Consider the following 14,671-nt stretch of genomic DNA (forward strand, 5'->3'; position numbering starts at 1 on the left):
ATGCCCGGGACATAAATAAATAGAAGATCATTTTGGAGCATACCTAGAGTGCACTTATCTTATCTTTGGGTGAATTGGGCTCCTGACATTGCAGGGCAGGAATTGCAGAGTACCCAAGCTGAGAAGTGCACATTTGTAGTACAGTAAGTCTACATACCTTTAATTAAACAAAATATAACAGCATCTTGCAACATTGCAAAAAAAAACCTGTTAAGTAATTTAGAGATCCAATGTAGTCTACAACATGAGAACTGTAATTTCCCCCTTCTGTATAGATTTGCCCCACTTCTTGCCACCTAAATAAAAATAGCTCCACTAAAGGTATACACTCTTCATGATATAGTACTTAGCATGTACATCATGCTCTGATTATTCAAATTACATTGCATACATCATTTTACTAACTTTTGAAAGAAGCAATAATGTAGTTTTATATTAATTTTCTGAGAATAGAATAGCTCAAGCAGGAGAATCTATACCATCTCAGACAAGTGACTGTCTAGCCTCTTCTTTAAAATCTCCAGTGATGGATTTCTGGGGGTAAGCTGTTCCACTGGTTAATTGTCCTCACTGTCAGGAAGTTTCTCCTTAATTCCAGGTTGCTTCTCTCTTTGTTCAGTTTCCAACCATTGTTTCTTGTCCTGCCCTCTGGAGAATAAGCTGACTCCACTCTTCTTTCTGGCAGCCACTCAAATACTGGAACACTGCTCTCATGTCTCCCCTATTTCTTCTTTTCTTTAGACTAGCCAGACCCAAAGTCCTACAGCCGTATGTTTTAGTCTCCAGGCCTTTTATTATCTTAGTTGCTCTGCTTTGAACTTTTTCCAAGGTCTCAACAGCTTTTTTGTAGTATGGTGACCAAAATTGGCTGCAGTATTATTATTATTATTATTTATTTAATTTATATACCGCCCTTCTCTCAAGAGACTCAGGGCGGTTAACAGGGCAATACGTAAAAGACAGATACAAAAGTTAAAATTATTAAAATATGATTAAACAATGCCCATAGTACAAATTTAAAATTAAAGTCATAATAACAAACCCACCCCATCCCATCAGGCCAGGCCCGCTTCCTTAAAGAGATGGGTTTTAAGGTCGCGCCGGAAGGAGCGGAGGTCGGGCGCCATCCGGAGCTCTACCGGAAGATGGTTCCATAAGTCCGGTGCACCCACAGAGAACGCTCTCCCCCTGGGGGCCACCAGTCGGCATTCTTTGACCGGCGGCACCCTGAGGAGGCCCTCTCTGTGGGAGCGTACTGGGCGGAGGGAAGTTGACGCCGGCTGCAGGTGCTCCCCAAGGTATTCTGGACCCATGCCATGGAGGGCTTTGTAGGTCATTACCAACACCTTGAACCTCACCCGGAAGACAACTGGCAACCAATGCAGCTCGCGGAGCAAAGGTGTAACACGGGAGTATCGGGAGACCCCCGACACAGTATGCCAGGTGTGGTCTCACTAGGGATTTATAAAGCGGTACTAATACTTCTCATGATCTTGATTCTATGCCTCATGTGGAAAATGTTTGCATAAACATTTTCTTGTTTCATAAATCTTAGTAGTTACAATGCTAAACCATCTTTGGAAGCAGTAGATTTCATTTTGGACTGCCAAAAAAGCCAACACAGTGCTAGGCTGCATTAAAAGAGGGATAGAATCAAGATCAAGTGAAGTACTAATACCACTTTACAATGCTTTGGTAAGGCCACACCTGGAATATTGCATCCAGTTTTGGTCACCACGATGTAAAAAAGATGTCAAGACTCTAGAAAGGGTACAGAGAAGAGCAACAAAGATGATTGGGGGACTGGAGGCTAAAACATATAGGGAACGGTTGCTGGAATTGGGTATGTGTAGTTTAAGGAAGAGAAGGGTGAGGGGTGACATGATAGCAGTGTTCCAATATCTCAGGGGCTACCACAAAGAAGAGGGAGTCAAGCTATTCTCCAAAGCACCTGAAAGCAGGACAAGAAGCAACGGATGGAAACTAATCAAGGAGAGAAGCAACCTAGAACTAAGGAGAAACTTCCTGACAGTTAGAACAATTAACAATTAACCAGTGGAACAACCTGCCTCCAGAGGTGGTGAATGCTCCAACACTGGAGGTTTTTAAGAAGAGACTAGACAGCCATTTGCCTGAAATGGTATAGGGTCTCCTGCCTGATCAGGGGGTTGGACCCTTCCAAATTATTATTATTATTATTATTATTATTATTATTATTATTATTATTATTATTATTATTATCATCATCATCATCATCATCATCATCATCATCATCATCATCACCATCTTAGGTTAATCACAAATGTTCACTTTCCAGTACTTGCTATATATCAACTGTATCTCTCTGCTCCAGGGGATCAAGAGAAAGTGGACAGTATATAGGTAGTCCTCAACTTATGATTACTTGTTTAGTGATAATTCAAAGTTACAATGGCACTGAAAAGAGTGACTTACAACCAGTCCTCACATTATGTCCATTACAGCATCCCCACAGTCATGTGATCGGACTTTGGGCATTTGACAACTGGCACATATTTGTGATGGTTCCAGGGTTATGTAATTGCCATTTGTGACTTTCCTAGCTGGCTTCTGACAAGCCAAATCAATGGAAAGCTGGATTCACTTAACGACCATGTAATTTGTTTAACAACTGTGGTTAAAAGGTCATACAGTCTGGTGCAACTCACTTAACATCTTGCTAACCACCTTGCTTAGCAGTGGAAATTCTGGTCCCAATGCTGATTATATATCGAGGACTGCCTATATGTCAGTTGGGAGAATTTGGGGAGTTAAAATCCACACATCTTAAAGTTGTCAAGGTTGAAAAATACTGGTATGCAAAATCCCGAGTACTTCCACATATCCCTCCTGTAACCCTTGTGAATGCTAGGATCTGAATAGTTCCTAAAGCTAAATATGTATATAATCACTACATTGGGAAAGGTTGTGAGTTCAGTTCTTGATAGTGGGTTTAAATTTTAAGCTGTCTAGAATAGCATCTGGCTATCTATCTAAATCCTAAATAGTTTGAAACTGGTCACATGGTAGTGCATATAGCTATTCGCCCTACGCACAGTCACTCATGCGCTTGTGACCTCTCGGATAGACTACTGCAATGCTCTCTACATGGGGCTGCCCTTGAATGCCACTCGGAGGCTCCAGCTGGTGCAGAATGCAGCTGCGCGAGTTGTGATGGGGGGTCTCCCGATACACCCATGTAACACCTCTGCTCCGCGAGCTGCATTGGCTTCCAGTTGTCTTCCGAGTGAGATTCAAGGTGCTGGTGATGACCTATAAAGCCCTAAATGGCATGGGTCCGAGTTATTTACGGGAGCACCTCTTGCCGGCGTTAACTTCCCATCGCCCTGTGCGCTCCCACAGAGAGGGCCTCCTCAGGGTGCCGTCGGTCAGGGAATGTCGACTGGCGGCTCCCAGGGGGAGGGCGTTCTCTGTGGGCGCGCCTGCCCTGTGGAATCAGCTTCCGGTTGAGCTTCGGATGGCTCCCGACCTTCGCTCGTTTCGTCGCGACCTGAACACTTGGTTGTTTGAACAGGCCGGCCTGGACTGAGGGATTGGATTTTAGAGTTATATTTTAAAAATTTTAAATTTTAGAATGTATTTATTACTTAGGGCTATTGATTTAATCTTATTTTAATTTTTATATCTTGTGTGTTGTTAGTGTTTTTTGCCCTGTATACCGCCCCGAGTCCTTGGAGAGGGGCTGTATATAAATCTAATAAAATAAAAAATAAAAAAAAATCGTCAAAAGTGAGAACTGCACGCAGTAGATTTAATGTTCAGGCTTTGCATTTATTTTCCTGCCTCTATTATGCAATGATCTGGATGGCCCTTTGGGTGGGAGGACGAGTTCCATCTTTGTCTTGTTTCGGCAACAACTAGCTTTCTTTTTTCTTCTGAGAATGAACTCCTACCCTCTGAAATCTAGCTTCAGAAGTAAAGGAAACCTCCAACATTTTGAAAGAAAGCAGTTGCAAACCCTTTGATGTTGCTCCCAGGAAAGTCACAGGGCTGTATCAATGAAGTCCCCAGGAAGAGTTGACTTGACTCAAAGAAGTCTTTGCATTGTGTCCTGTGCTGTCTCTTGCGTGACCTAGAAAACCCTAAATAAGAAGCAGAGGGGTTATTTCCTAGCTGCATTACACATAGAGGCTCGCAGGCATGTTTCTGACCGTCCTTGGGTATGATCCTGTTGTTCAAACACACCTGGTATGTTAATAGACTTACTGGGTAAAATTGACAATTAAGGCTGTGTAAAGCTGAGATTTGTTTGGGCATACAGAAAGGAGATTGTCATCCCATATCATTTTGTAATGCTTATCAGTGGCCTGGACACGTGCGTCATATCTCTGCCAATGAAATGACACTAAAGAGGCTCTCTACTGTCTTGCTCCAGCCCAGGGTATCTGTTAGCATTGCCTGCAATTTGCCTGGATGAGGTAATTCTAGGAATAAACCTGTTTAGGCTGCAAAAATCCAGATGACCGCTAGGTGGCAACAAAGGAACACAGCAAATCCAAACTCCTTGGCGCTGCTTAAGGTTGTCTGAATTCATGTGATCCAGATATAGTAGTCCAAATCTTGTGTGGATCACTAAGCTTGACAAATACACCATTCTTGTAGGTAAATTGTAAGGGGCAAGATTTCAGCTTCCCTCTCAGCTCAGGAGTTTTCTGTGTAGCTACCTCCAAAAGAAACAAATAGGATCTAATCATTTAACATGTTAGCTGCCACCTGCATTCTGGAGTGGTGTAACCCACACCCAGGCTTAATCCCCCACAAACCTACTTCTTCCTGAGGCAAACCAGATTGTTAATTAAATTGCAATATTTATTACTTCAGATAACATTTCCTCCCTTCAATAATTCAGAAAAGCCCTTCATTATAACACACACATGTATGTAATCAAAGAAACAAATGAAGCTATTTAAATTATGCAAATACTACCCTAGTTCATAGTACCTGCTTTTGTGGTAGCTATATGTATGTCTTGGTAGCGGGTGTGACATTGATGGGGATGCAATCACTGTCCTGGATGCAATTTTAAGAGGACCTTGTATGCACTAAGCCACCATTATCAAACTCGCCACATCACGTGATGTGTTGCAACATATCGCGACTTTTTTTGCATTACCAGAGCTGGAGTGGGCGCAGCCTCCATATGATGCAACCGGCCTGCAGGCCGGAAGTTTTACACCCCTGCACTAAGCTATCCTCGTTTTTGCTATAGAGCAGGGGTCCTCAAGCCCCAGTCCGTGGACCGGTACCGGGCTGCGGCATGCCAACAACCAGTCCACATAAACAACCAAAGCCCCATTCGTGGGATGCAGGCAGCACACAAAACCATGCCCTCTCCAGTCTGTGGAAAAACCTTTCTCCATGGAACCGGTCCCCAAAAGGTTGGGGACCTCTGCCATACAGTGATATTCCTATACTAAATCAGTCATTCAACAATAAATCTTAACTTATAAAACACAGTATAGATTTCTCTCAGTGGTGAAAATCCAAATCCAGCCAATTTTATACCAAACCATGATTTAACAGGTTGTGCAAGTCAGGTTACAAAGCTTGAGTTACTTTGTGGAAGAATTACACATATTATTCTAATCTTTCTTCAAACAACTGAACCAGAATTCTCTTTCTTTTATTCTTTTATAAAAGGCAGCACAGACAATGGTGACATAGCATTCAGCCAGTCTCTTTCTGGCAAATCCAGAATGAGTTAAGTGTTTCCGGCTCAGAGATAAAAGACCTCAAATAGTTTGATTACCAGAATTCCTACCGGGAACAGGGTGATATGCAGGGCTTTTTTTCTCATAGAACGCTCAGAACGGAGTTCCGGCACCTTTTTTGGATGGAACCTTGTAGGATAGGCAAGGCGGGTTGTATGAAATGTGTGAGTTCCGGCACCTTTTTCTTTTACAAAAAAGCACTGGTGATATGTGTTATAACAATAAAACATGGGAGGGGCAGGATAGCAAATCCCCTTGAGGAAAGGTCACAATGATACGTATGCTGTGAATCTTGCGGACTGTCAATTTGGGAAGAGTGATTATTGCTTTGACTAGGAGGGATTACTTAGCATTTGACAGACACAGATTCATATGGGAGAATCTCATAATTATTAGAAGTTAATTAACTAAATGAACTCTCATTGCAATCTTATTTTTTTCCAGTCTACTTTCCCTGAGGTGGGTAATTTAGAGTAAGGCTGCCATAATATCAGAATTCTTTCATAAACAGATGTAGGTCTGAGAAATGTGAAAAAACATGGCTTGTTCAATACTGCTTTAATGAATAAACCACAGTTGGTTGGGTTCATGCAACATTGTAAGTCATACACTCTTATTTACCAGCCCCCATGGGTGAGTTCACAAACCTCCCAGGTATAGTGGGTTACTTTTGTCTTAATGCAATACATGAATTAAAGCTTTATTTGCCATATTATTTAATCCTGTCATCTTAGTTTTATTTACAAAGGTGTGGTTGCATGTGAAGTAATTATTTATAAGCTTTCTAGTAGCAGGGAACCTTTATTGGTCTGTACTTCCTGCTTAGCCATAATGTGATTTGTTTGGTTTTGTAATTCTGTGTTGATGGCTTAGCATGATGTATGCTAAGCCACTGTGACTTATTCAATAAGCCATGGTTAAAATAAATCATGGCACAGTGCAATGTATGAACCTAGCTATGGCTATTTCTTCCCAAGAGCTTCTGGCATCTTCCTTTGAACCTCTGCAGGTTAAAAGTGTTTTGAGGACATGCTTGGTTCACAGAAGATGATGCTCAGAGCCAGTTAACCCAGCAGTTACTCCCTGAGAAGAGAAAATGCAGTCTGATCAGCGTTTCTCTCTGACCAAACATTTTAACCAGGGAGGATAGTTAGTGATGGGCAAGGTGTCCTAAATGAAGCTTGTTTGCCTTGTTTTTTTGTTCTTAACTGAATTTCATAGAGTAAAATCATAACAAATATATCAGGGATGGGTGTGAGCTTGGTCCCTGTGGCAGCCTAAATCCTTTGGGGAAATGCGGTGGGCTCTTTTGGCAAAAAATGACTACAGGTCATAGGTATGAAACTCAAGGCAGGATCTAGCACTCCTTCCATAGAAAGCAATCCCCCAAATAGTGCTGTGGTTTTCTTACCCAGGCCTTGTTGCTATTTTGTTTTCCCAGCAAACACCCCCCCCCCCAGCCCAATTCCTCTCCTGCTGCTGCATAGGGCTGCTTCTGAATCAGTCTGCCTGTCGTTTTCAATTAGGGAGCATCTCCATTGCAGACTGGCTGGCTGGCCATGACAGGGACAGCAAGGTTTGATTTGCAGCAGGGGGGCACTGAGCTGCATCAGGAGAGGGCTGTAATATGCAGCTAGGCAGAGCTCCTGGCAAGGCAGGACATGCTCTAGAGAAGAACTGACATACCTACATAAGCTCACAGCCTTGCATTCAGTAGTGATTATCTGCAGTAACATTGTATGTGGCATCCCTTCATTCCCCTGCATGCAACAGCTAAAGGAAAGTACAGGTCTCATTGCCTGTACAGAAAGAATAAAGGAAGCGTTTAGAAAAACAGTGTCATGACTTTGATTGGTTTAACTGTTGACACACCTGGCACATTTTGTCCTAACGCCTTTATAAGCCTGTAGACTTTTCTCTCATTATGTGAAGTTCTGCAAGAATGAAAGTTTGTTTGTTTTGTTTTGTTTTATTTGATTTGTATACCGCCCTTCTCCCTAGGGACTCAGGGCGGTTCACAGGGCATATATAAATAACGATACAAAAGTTAAAAGAAAATTAAACCAATGCCCAGTTAAAAAACAATAATACAATACTAAAAACACCAATTTAAAAACCCATAATCCCCCATCAGGCCAGACCAGCTAATTCAAATAAGTGGGTCTTCATGCCGCGACGGAAGGTTCGGAGGTCAGATGTCATCCGGAGCTCCACCGGCAGTTGGTTCCATAATGCCGGAGCGCCCACAGAGAAGGCCCTCCCCCTGAGGGCCACCAGTCGGCATTCCCTGACCGGAGGCACCCTGAGGAGGCCCTCTCTGTGGGCACGTACTGGGCGGAGGGAAGTTGACGCCGGCAGCAGGTGGTCCCTGAGGTAACCCGGACCCATGCCATGTAAGGACTTAAAGATCATAACCAAGACCTTGAACCTCACCCGGAAGACAACTGGTAGCCAATGCAGCTCGCGGAGCAAAGGTGTAACATGGGAGTACCGGGAAACTCCCAAGACAACTCTCGCGGCCGCATTCTGTACCAGTTGGAGCCTCCGAGTGGTCTTCAAGGGAAGCCCCATGTAGAGAGCATTACAGTAGTCAAGGCGAGAGGTCACGAGCGCATGAGTGACCGTACACAGGGCATCCCGGTCCAGATAGGGCCGCAACTGGCGCACCAGGCGAACCTGGGCAAAAGCCCCCCTAGTCACGGCCACTATATGATCTTCCAGGGTAAGCCGTGAATCTAGGAGGACTCCCAAGTTGCGAGCCCTATCCACGGGGGGTAAGAGCTCACCAACCATAGAAAGAGATGGAACATTTTGAATGTCCCGGGATGCCGGAATGTACAGCCACTCAGTCTTGTCAGGGTTGAGTTGAAGTCTGTTCCTCCCCATCCAGACCCGAACCGCCTCCAGGCAACGGGACATCACAGCGAGGGCATCACTGGGGTGGTTTGGGGTCGAAAAGAAAAGCTGGGTATCATCGGCATATTGATGATACCCAACTCCAAAACCACGAATGATCTCACCCAGCGGTTTCATGTAGATGTTGAACAGGAGAGGCGAGAGAACCGACCCCTGAGGAACTCCACAAACGAGAGACCTAGGAGCCGATCTCTGCCCCCCTGCCAACACCGACTGCGAGCGTCCCAGGAGATAGGAGGAGAACCACTGAAGAACTGTGCCTCCCACTCCTAATCCCCTGAGACGCCGCAGCAAGATACCATGGTCGATGGTATCGAAAGCCGCCGAGAGGTCTAATAGGACTAGGACAGAGGAATATCCCCTATCCCGAGCCCTCCAGAGATCATTCACCAGAGCGACCAATGCCGTCTCCGTGCTGTACCCGGGCCTGAAACCCGATTGGTAGGGGTCCAAATAATCCGCTTCATCCAGGACCAGAGGGAGCTGATGCGCCACCACACTCTCGACAACCTTCGCAAGAAAGCGAAGGTTGGAGACTGGACGAAAGTTGTTCAATACAGCTGGGTCCAAGGCAGGCTTCTTGAGGAGAGGTCTCACCACCGCCTCCTTCAAGACGGTGGGGAAATAACCCTCACTCAAGGAAGCAGATATAACCGCCTGGAGCCAGCCTCGTGTCCTCTCCCTAGCTGTATAAACCAGCCAGGAAGGGCACGGGTCCAACAAACATGTGGAGGAGCTCAGCCTCCCCATAATCCTGTCCACTTCATCAGGGGTCACAGAATCAAACTCTTCCCAGGTAACATTGACAAAACCGCCGGTGTCCTGATCGCCAGACTCTGCCCAGTTGGAGTCCAAACCGGTCCGAATCCGAGCGATTTTATCCGACAGATGTTGACTAAATTCCTCGGCACGACCCTGCAAGGGATCCCCCCTCACCTCTTGATTAAGAAGTGAGCGAGTCACCCTAAACAGGGCGGCCGGGCGATTATCTGCGGACGCGATGAGGGTGGAGAAGTAATTACACCTCGCCACCCTCATCGCTGCGAGATAAGACCTAATATAGGTTCTTAACCGCAACCGGTCGGGTTCGGATCGGCTAGACCTCCAACAGCTCTCTAGGCCCCGTTTCCGACGCTTCATCTCCCGGAGCTCCGCAGAGAACCATGGAGCTCGCTGGGATCTGCGCCGGGTCAGGGGCCGCAAGGGTACAACCTGGTCAAGTGCCTCAGTGGCTGCCCTTTCCCAGGCTTCCACTAAGGCATCCGTCGAGCTGTGAGCAATGGAGGCAGGTGGGGACCCCAGCGCCGCTTGGAATCTATCAGGATCCATTAAGCGTCTGGGGCGGTACCATCTAATTGGCTCCGTACTCCCATGGCGGGGGGTGGCAAAATGGAAGACCAGCCGCAGGAGATGATGATCGGTCCATGAAAGTGAAAGTTCTGGTTGAATTTAAACAGAGTTTAGCCATTATTTACATTACAGATTCTGAGTAGGGGAAGGGGCTCTCCCAATTATCAATTTGGCCAATTACAATTTGCTGCCTAATCTGATGGTCATGCTGGTACCATTTACTTTCCCTTGATTTCACTTATAAAGGACATCCGTTTGGGAGGAATTAAAGAAGGCAAGATAGGCATATTGGCCCCTTTAGATATCCGCCAGGTCAAGAAACAGGCATGGCAGCTATTCCAACAATGCTCTTATTGTAGTGGGGTACAGGAGCAGAAAAGCCTGTCACTGTCTCATCATATATCAAACAAAATATAGGATAATTTTGCATTTGTTTCTCACATTTTTCTTTTTCGCAGGACCAGGTTATCATTTCTCAGTGGCTTGTTCATTCCTTCTACATGTCCAACATCTGTGTTCCTTTACAGAAAGTGATTGAAGCCCCTCCCATTTTGGTGTGTGTTGCATGCGTGCTGCAATGTAAAAAGGAGGGAGGGGTTCAAATGCATGATCATGGCTGCCAACTTTTTACCCCCTTCCTTCCCCCTCCCCCTCCAGGCCTGCCTCTCTCTCATACCTGAACTGAGTGGCTTGGTATTTAAAACCTTGAGAAGTTGAAATCATTTGGCTGTTCAAGTTTGTCCACATGAAAGGTCACTCATGGCCTGTATCTCAGAAAAGGGAGCCAAGAGGAAAACTAGATTTTGATGCAGTGTAATGGGAATTTAATTAAATAAATGAAAGGTCATTAATTAAATACGGTTGAAGTGAGTACCTTTTTCTGTAGCTATTTCTTTCCCTTTCTGTCACATTAAAAAAAATCAGAGCAGTTGGCATAGCACTGGGGGCCTTAAGGCCTTTGGAAGGGTCTCATGTCACCCTGCTTTAGGAGTGAGTACACAGTTGCAACAGAGAGTAAGAGCCAAGGAGTAGGAGATTCATGCTCCTCTAGCATCTATGGCCACATCATTTTGGCCCTGGCTGCCCCCTTCTCTGACTTCAAGTATTCCAGGAGAAAAATGTTAAGATACTCTCTTCCTGGCCTGAGTATTAAACTAACTTTGATTTAGAGGAAACGGGCAAGGTGGATTAAGATAAATAAGCCTAGGGGAATTTATCCTTTAGGAATTGCTGGCTTCAATCCAGGTTCACATCAAGGAAAAGACCAGTTAGTTAAGGCAAAGGACTTGAAATGAGATCTTAGGCTAATTCAGGTAGCTCTAGAACTGGGACTGACAGCATTAGGAGCGGCAGCTAAAGTTGTAATTTTTAAGGGAGTGTGTGATTTCTTTTATAACAAACATTGCCTCAGATCAGGCAGCTGGCTCACTAACTGGTGGGCTCTGTGCAATTGTTTTCTGAGTTTCTTTTTTTAAAAAAAAATATTAAGTCACTCCCACTCCAAGAGCTGGTTTGGAAGGTTGCCAGGAAACCCCAGTTTATTCACATCTGAATGCTGATCTTTGCTTCCTGGGGCTGTTTCGAATGTCATCAGCTCTGGCCAGACTGAAGAGCTCAACTGAATCACCCTTCACTTACACACGTGCACGCACATGCGCACACACCACAGAGGAGGGACAGTAGTCCTGTTTTCTTTGAGCTGGGCACAAGTAAGTTGATTAGGAAGGTTTATACTTGATCTATGCTGTTTTCTTTTATTTTCTTCTCCTCCTCCTCCCTAGTTTGTTTGGCCAATTTTCTCCCTGAAAGATTTCCTAACAGAGATCAGTGTCTGGCTGAAAAAATGGCCTGCAGAGCAGAGGTCAACATGGCCCTTGGGGGATGTACAGACCGGAACCTCATGTACTCTTTGCAGCAGCCCCAGTGGCGTAGCGTGGGGGGTGCAGGAGGGGCCGGGCGCAACATCTGGGGGGGCGCGCTCCGATCTGAGCCGCTGGGTCGCCGCCCACTGTGGAGGGGTGTGTGCAAATTACTTGCCTTGCCCCGGGTGCTGACAACCCACGCTACGCCATTGAGCAGCCCTACAGCATCCAAGAAACTGTGCCTTCCACACAATTTCTTAGGCATCAGGCCCTAAAGCTGTGGACAAACTGCAAGGCCGGCGGGGCATGAAGCTAGTCAGGAAGGGGCAGTTGAGTTCACATCAGTGGACAGGTTGCCCGGCTCTTATTCAGAGGCAGAAAGCTGGCAGCAGATGGTGCTGCTAGCATGCTCCAGGATAGTGAGCCTGTGCCAGTTAGTCGGGGGTTCAATGAGAACTGCTTCCTGCTGCCACAGCAGCACCTGTTCTCAGGAAATCAGCCTGCTGCTTTCCTGCAATCAGTGGGGTTGGGTCCAGAGCCTCGGCATGATTGTCCAGGGGCTGCTTCTATAAATGAAGGCTAGGTGTGGAAGACAGAAAAAGTAAAGGCTTCTTTCCATTCACTGAATTTTTGATCCGAGGCTAGAATGGCTCAGGTCCCGTCAAGAACCCTGTTACCGAAATGTCATCTGGATACTCCCAAGAGAGATTGCAGTAGTGAATAATGGGGAATAGCTTGACATAGTAAATCTAAAGTTGTCTTTAGGATTCCATATTCATTCTGTGTTTTTTTTAAATCATACAGTCTCAAAGCAGCCCATCTAGTGTGCTCCGTATGTGAAGGTTGTTGACCTCTGTTGGTTTGGAATTATGGAGTTTGCAATTTGATGTGTTTAGAAGGGACCAGGTTGGAGTGGGCTGGTTTAATCCCCGTGATCATTTCGTGCCTCAGCATGATGTGAATCGAAATTTGTCAAAAGCATCCTATCAAATCCCCCCCCCTCCCAAAAAAGAGCTAAACTTAAAAGGCAGGAAGGGTCTGATAAGCAAAGCTGATTACAGGGCTCTTTGGCAGGGGAGCTTCTATAGGGCAAAGATCAGAACCAGCCTTGATTGAAAGGAAAGCAGGGGAGAAAGGCAATCAAAGACAAATACATCATTTTATTTGTGTTTGTTTTAGGCTCTATAAGCTAATCTACAGTTAAGCCTGCAGTGGGACAAAAATAACTCATGCATCAACTTCCGTTGTCTTGTTTTTGGACTTTGGCCTGATAGTGCTTCCCTCCTCCCTCCCCCCCCACGCTACCAGGTGGAGATGACTTGTTTTTTCCTAGTTTGGTTTTTCATCAAGAAACCCAGAGGCTGATTGTTGCTTGCCAGCTCTCCTGTTTCCATGTGCTTGCACCATGGAAAAGTAATCATCTTAGGCTGGGAGAAAATGATTTTTTTACCTGCTCAGTTGTGCTTGTCACACATTGTTTAGCAGCGTTCCCAAGAGAGTTGAGGTAGCTTTTATTAACACGTGGCCCCTGATCCGTAGCCTCATGTTGCAGAGTGGAGATCCTCCCGTTTGGAGGAAGGATTTTCAGATAATTTTCTTCACTTTAAATGTGTTTGATAAGTCTCAGTGGGGGATGGTATTTGCTTGCCTCAAGTTTCCCATTTTTAGGGAATAGTGCCTTTTGAGATAGTTGACTTTTCTGAAGAGAACACACATTTCTTAGGCATATATGCTTCGCAGTTCTGAAGACGTGTTGAATATATTGCTCACTTTCTAAAATGGGTCTAGGTGACTATCACGCTTCCCTCAAAAACCCCTAACGCTCTGAAAGATGTTTTCCGGAGGCCCAGCCATATAAAGGCACATTCGTGCAGAGAGATTTCTCTGTTGGAAGTTAAACCTCTTCCTCACAGCCCTGGCATTTAAAAAAGCTTTCAAAATAAACTTCTGAGCCACAGCTTGGTTTTGCTCATCGCTAAATTGGCTCAAATTTTTGAGAGGTTTGGTATGATTTTTTTTTAAAAACTAGCCTGCAACTAAATGTAAATATCCTCTGATATTTTAAGAATGTGGATAAGCTCTGAATATGTAGGTCTTCGCCCAAAGAATGAATAGATTAAGCCTTAACACTAGCTTAACTCTAAATGGCAGTGTTGAGGCTCTCTTTGGTTTAAAAGTCAGTCTTGGGTTCCTTCACATGGAAATCAATTCTTGATCCACATATATGTAGAAAACAGCTAATAGTACTCTTCACACTTTCAGAGACATTGGACTTAATTTCACATGCAAATCCTAGCCTCCATTTTGGGGCCCTAGAGCACCCTTGTGAGGTTGGCTGTAAACTGTGATTTGCTTAATTGCACTTTGGTTCACACAGTGTTGTATCTCTATATTGGCTTTGTGTGATGTGTGAAGCCAACTGTTTTTCCTTCATTTGTGATTCTGCTATAACAATACAGTTTTTCCTTGGCTGCTGTGGTGAAAGTGAACCAGATGCTCGCTTCCCTGTTTAGAATAGCCTCATCCTGATATTTTCTCAAATCAGTTATTTTTTTCCACAGATATGTTCTAGTACGTATTTCTTAGTAAGCCCCTCTGAGAGAACTTCCAAGTTACAGGAAATTAAATCCTGAACTCCTAAGGGACATATATAGACTACATGCTTTAATTATTTTAGCAGTCACTTTCTCTTTCTAGGAACCTCTTCTCAATAGACTTTTGCTCCAGGATTTGAGGGAGCGGGTAAAGTGAGACATTTGATCCATCACTGAACAGCTCTGCCTAGTTAAGAAA

At 44.9% G+C, this 14,671-nt stretch overlaps 1 protein-coding gene across 3 annotated transcripts in view; it reads left to right on the plus strand.

Annotated features, from left to right (window-relative positions):
• IQSEC2 (IQ motif and Sec7 domain ArfGEF 2) overlaps nucleotides 1-14,671 on the plus strand; it is a 158,299-nt gene that overhangs the window by 9,253 nt on the left and 134,375 nt on the right. The window contains exon 1 of one of the 3 annotated variants that reach the window (XM_083357125.1): nucleotides 11,721-11,725. The exons of the other annotated variants lie outside the window; for them this stretch is intronic. The gene's annotated coding sequence lies outside the window, so the exon portion shown is untranslated. Of the gene's footprint in view, nucleotides 1-11,720; nucleotides 11,726-14,671 lie in introns of those variants that run through there. 3 annotated transcript variants of the gene reach the window in all.

The sequence above is a fragment of the Vipera ursinii genome (assembly GCF_947247035.1).
Source record: "Vipera ursinii genome assembly, chromosome: 2".
Classification (NCBI taxonomy): Eukaryota; Metazoa; Chordata; class Lepidosauria; order Squamata; family Viperidae; genus Vipera; species Vipera ursinii.